Source organism: Myodes glareolus, chromosome 14 (assembly GCF_982192425.1).
Source record: "Myodes glareolus chromosome 14, mMyoGla1.1, whole genome shotgun sequence".
Lineage (NCBI taxonomy): Eukaryota > Metazoa > Chordata > Mammalia > Rodentia > Cricetidae > Myodes > Myodes glareolus.
Genome location: NC_142039.1, coordinates 57,702,257 through 57,707,758, shown reverse-complemented (window position 1 = coordinate 57,707,758; position 5,502 = coordinate 57,702,257).

The following is a 5,502-nucleotide window of genomic DNA, read 5'->3' as shown; positions in this document are numbered from 1 at the left end:
AAAAGTGTGAGGACCCAAGTTTGACTCCCCAAAACTCACATCGAAAAAGTACCCGGAGCATCTACGTAAGACTTCTGGAAGTTGACTGACCACCTAGTCTGCATAAGCATCTATGGAAGGGCAACCATGAAAGCCTGTCTCAAGCAAGGTGAAAGGTGGGGACTGACACCTGATATGGTCCCCTGACCTCCACACTGGCACTGAAGTACACGAGTACCTGCATTCCCAGACACTCATGTCCCAAAGTAATTAATTAATCAATGTAATGACTAGATAACAGCACCGTAGGTCCACTCACATATACGTAGTAGAGGAAGAAAGAGCGTGGGGAAGCCGTGAGTGCAGGTCAGAAGGTGTTAGCCTTCAGTGGCGCATACACCATCCCAGAGGGAGTCTTCTCAGGGTCTGGTGAAAGACACCACATCATTTGCTTTTCACTCCTCTCCTCAGCAGTGCCTGTCCTTGATTATCTGCCCGTGAAATTGGAATTTTCTCGGCCTCCATGGCGAGCCCTGGCCTTTAAGGAGATTTCATTCAGTGCCTGTGCTGTCTGTTTCTGACACAGAAAAATCCTGGGCCTAGCTCCTTCCTAGTCCTGACCTTTCCCTGAAGCTTTTTTTCCTCCTCCCCAGTTTGATGGAGGCATAATTTGACAAATCAAAGTTATGTGTTTGCGGAGTGGCGTATGATGTTTTGATACACAAAGGTATTGTGAAATGATTACACCCGAGTCAAAAACTTAGCCAATCCATCAAGTTCATCAAGTCTTAGTGTTTGTTTATACACGTGGGGGATGCTAAAGATCTGTTTTCTTAGCAAAATTCAAGCATGCTGTGCGTTCTACTAATGATAATCTTCAAACTATCTGTGATGAGAACCCACTCTCCCAACACACCGGGTGGCCAGAAAAGGATGGAGCAGGCAGTAACGTTCTATGCAGGTGCTCTGTTGATGTGACTGTCCCTTCTCAAGGACTCCTGAGACGTTTCTCTCTGACCTGGGGAAGCTGCTATTTACAAGCTGTGGGACGTTCATAAGTAGAGAAATGGATAAAAAAAAAAAAGAATGTGGTATTTATGCAAAATAGAAGCCAGGAAGGGTGACTAACACTGTAATTTCAACACTTGGGGAGGCGGGGGAAGAATAATTGGAAGTCCCAGGTCATCCTGAGCTACACGGTGAGACCTTGTATCAGGCCCCCCAAATAAATAATGACTGAAAACTCAACAGAATATAATAACAGTCATAAAAAGAATGAAATCTTGTCATTTGCAGCAGCGTGGATGAAATTAAAGGACACTGTATGAATTATGGAGGCAGGACATTGAAACACAAACGTGCATGTTCTTATTGGCAGAAGTTGAAAAAGGTTATTTTATAGAAAGGGCCAGTGTTAGCTCGCTCAATAGCTAGCCTCATCTAATGGAACATCCTTTTAACTGTCAGATAAATCCTTCGGGGTGGACGGATTCGTCAGGCCACTAGCCTTCACCAACCACAGACTGAGGCTGTCATCTGACAGCATTTGGAACCTGCCACACAGATTCACTGGCCCTGCTGCAGCCTGCCTTCCTGATGTCCCCAGCAGTGGGACTAATAAGTGCATTCATTTGTGACTTTCTCTTGTCCTACAACTGTGACTCCTCGCATGCTGGACCATGCATTCAGTGCCACCTGAATCTGGGTTCCATGGTCACTCATATCTGCTCCCATCGGCACACGTTTCCACTTCCTGCTTTAATCTCCATCCGCATCCATGAATGACCTCACCCCTCCATCTGGCTCTCTGACCCTGGGGCCGCCGACTTACTTTGTGCATTTTTCCCCATGATATGGAAGCACCTATTTCACACTTGGCCACCAGTGATGGGAGGAGTCACTGCTCCTCCCCCACTCCACCCCACCCCCAGGTTCCCATGACCACTAAATCCTTCGCGCATGTCATCTGTATGGACGGCCCCAACCCCCGCCACCTCCTTTTCCACGGAAAGGAGTTGCTAAGTGGCGTGCCACTTCTCAAAACCCAAGTGTGAAATCTGGGTGACACATAACGCCGCAAAGAGGAATGTCTAAATTATGGACGATAAGCACAAAAGATGCATAAGTCATGTAAGCCAGGGGTAGAAGACCCTGCTGGGAGCTGGATCGCTTCTGCACACACCAGGGCAGAGTCACTGAAGACGAGTGAAGAATGGCCCTTCAGTTGCCTGTCAGGAGTGAGAATGTAAGGTCACAGACTGAAGTTCATGTCCTCTGGTTTCAGTAGCGGGTGAAGAATTAACCTTTCTGCCCAAAGTGTTCTTTGTCTCAGCTTAAATTTCATTTTGGGAACTCTGGGCCAGTTCTCTCCAATTACAATGAATCATGTTTCTGCATTATAAAAAAAGAAATTTCAGTGTCTGACCAGAGTTGGGGAAACTTGGGAAAGTCGCCCGTCAAAGGGAATGAGAGCTGTCAGGTCATTTTCATCGGAAAGCTGAGGGAACACACAGCGAGGCTTGTTAAAAAGCTCCATGGGGACACGTACTCCTTGGAAATGGGCAGTTTTAGGAAATAAAAGCTAAACAACCCTACACGCAAGTAGCAATAATACAAACGTGGTCCTCGGCATCTCAAGTTCCTATAGAAAGTCACCTGGCTTCTACAACCAGCTGCTCTCTTCCCTCCTGCGGATCCGTCAGATCTCAGTGGGAACTGGCGCAGACTCAGTCTCTGAATAGAATAACATAATTAACACACCGCCATATTTGGAACACAAAATAATGAAAAATGAAAATAATGAAAAATTTTGGGTCTTTTCAAAAGGCACTTACCCTCATATTCATTTTTAAAACATCTCCAAAAAGGCAAACTGATTTATTAAGCAAATAAACTAAATAAATAAACTAAATAGATAATTTTAACTCAAAAAAAACTTCAAATATGAAAGGAGGAGTTGATTAATAGGAATAGAAACAAAAGTACTGAATAAAAATTAAAAAGTAGACTCTATGGGGCAGGGAAGATGGTGCCACTGAGTCTGATGTCCTGAGTGTGAGACCCAGGACTCACACAGTGACAAAGAACCGACTCTGGAAAATTATCTCCACAGGTTCACTGTGCCATATGTATTCCCTCCCCCCCAAATAAATACATAAGCAAATGATTTTCTAAAGTAGAATTGTGGTTAAAGCCAAGATTTTTGTTTTTAAAAGTCCTCCAAAAAGGTAAATGTCTGACAAGTATGCACAGGGGAAAGGGTAAAACCTGAGTCTGTAACGCTAGGATGCGACCCACATAGGGTGCAAAAGCATTGGCGGCATGCAACTCTACAGTAACATGCTCTAGAATCCAGCTAAAGAAGGGTGGCTCCCAACAAAATTAACCATCAGGGTAAGTAAAAATAGAATAGGAACATACATGGAAAATAATCCCTAGAGGGGAAAAGAACATTTTCAAATAATTTCTCCAAATAAGACTCTAGATTCAGATGAATTCTAGAATTCATGCTATCAAAGACTCAAGGAAGATATTAATAAGTCCTAAATGAGTCAAGCTATGCAAAAATAAAGAGAAATAAACATCTTCTTTTCCAACCTAGGAGGACTGTAGCATTCTGATACCACAAGGAGACAAAGAACAAAGAAAACTAATCTAATGAGACAGAGGCAAAGGTCCTGAATAAGACATTTATAACCTAAAAATATTGTATCTTCTGGGCATTAAAAGAATTACATACTGCCAGGCAGTGGTGGCACACACCTTTAACCCCAGCACTCAGGAGGCAGGGGTAGACGGATCTCTGTGAGTTGGAGGCCAGCCTGGTCTATAGAGTCAGTTACAGGTCAGGCTCCAAAGCTACAGAGAAACCCTGTCTCAAAAAAAATCAAACAAGCAAGCAAAAAGAATTACATCTCATGACAAAGAAAGGTCTATCCCTGTGAAGATGACTACTAACCAAAGTGGCTGTTAGCATAAATTATCACAAAAATAAGTTGCAGCAAAAGAAATCCATATAACCATCTCGTGTTTTCCTCAAAAGATTTTCCAAAGAATTTCACATCCATCCATGAAACAGATGTTTTCCCTAAACTGTGATGGAGATGATTCCAGAATCTGAAACCTTAGAAAATGCTAAGGAAATACTGATGGCATTTCCACGGAGCTGAAACAAAACTACCCTAATCAGCAGCCCATGATCATGAAAAAAAGACTGATTTGGGTTTAAAAATCAAACATTTAGAACAATAAAAAAGGAAGTGAAAGTGAATTTCTTATAAATATTAAGAAAAAGAATACAGACGAGCCTTATTAGGGACTAGAACCAGAAAAGTCGGGGGAACTAAGCAGCAGGCGACTGCCTCAGAGCCTCTGCCTCTGTCTTTACACGAGCAACAAGAGCCTGAACTTGATCCATTAGCCTCAAGGAATCTCTGAACTCGTGCTTATACATTTGATCCAAAATTTGACTCAGCCATCAAGGATACCTATAGACTGCTAGGCCTGTTGGCGATGTTAGTATTCAGGCATCTGCACTGGCCTGCCCTTGGGGTCCTGACAGGGTATGTCCTCAGCTGCAAACACGAAGAGCTCCTCCTGGGCACATTCACTGTTAAATGAAGAACATTTAAAAGAAGCTCTGTCTGTTCCTTTTTTCTCTCTCTTCTTTGCTGTCTGTCGCAACCCCTCCCCCTTCTCTTCTGCTCCTGTCCCCAGAGGCCAGTCTCTCTGCCCCTCCGTTTTCCCCCTTTGAGTTCCCTTTCCCCTAATTAAAAAAAAAAAAAAGTTCTTTCACGTGAACTCTGTCGTATGGTGTCTTTCTCTCAAGCACAGACACACTCTTAGAGACATTCCAACTCTTCCCTGTCCTGTCTGTGCACACATTAAAATGTGTATTAGAAGACTTTCATGTGATAGGTGTCGCTTCTTGTCTTTGGATACCTTGTGTCTTGTTGTCTGTCTGCACTTCTAACCAGTCCATTTGCAAATTCGTGCTTCGGCTGTGTCTGTTCTGCTATGGGAAAAATCTTGTTTTTCAGTTATTTTATTTTTCAGTTCTACAGTTTTAAATTAGTTCCTTGTGGGTGTGAAAAGTACAGTTTTGTTCCCCTCTAACTGGAATAGTTTCAGGATTTGAATGAGTGAATGCTAATTCCACCTTCTCGGTTAGCTTTTACCAGCTATCCTTATACCACAATAAATATCTTTCCCTCATCAGTCATTTCGTTGCCCTGAACTCCATGGGAAAGAATATTCATTACAGAATAATAGTTGATGCTCCTGACATCGCCAGAGGAATCCAAAATGTTTTTCTTTGTTTGTAGTATTCTAAATTTAAAGATAACTTTAATGAACTATAATAGATGTACCTTAATGTTGACTACTTAAACTGCAACATTCTAGAAGTTTTCATGTGTTTATAGAATTATACAACCGTTTCTGGGTATGATGGTATGTACATGTTTATAATCCCAGAACTTGGGAGGCTGAAACAAAAGGAACGTCACAAGTTCAAGGCCAGTC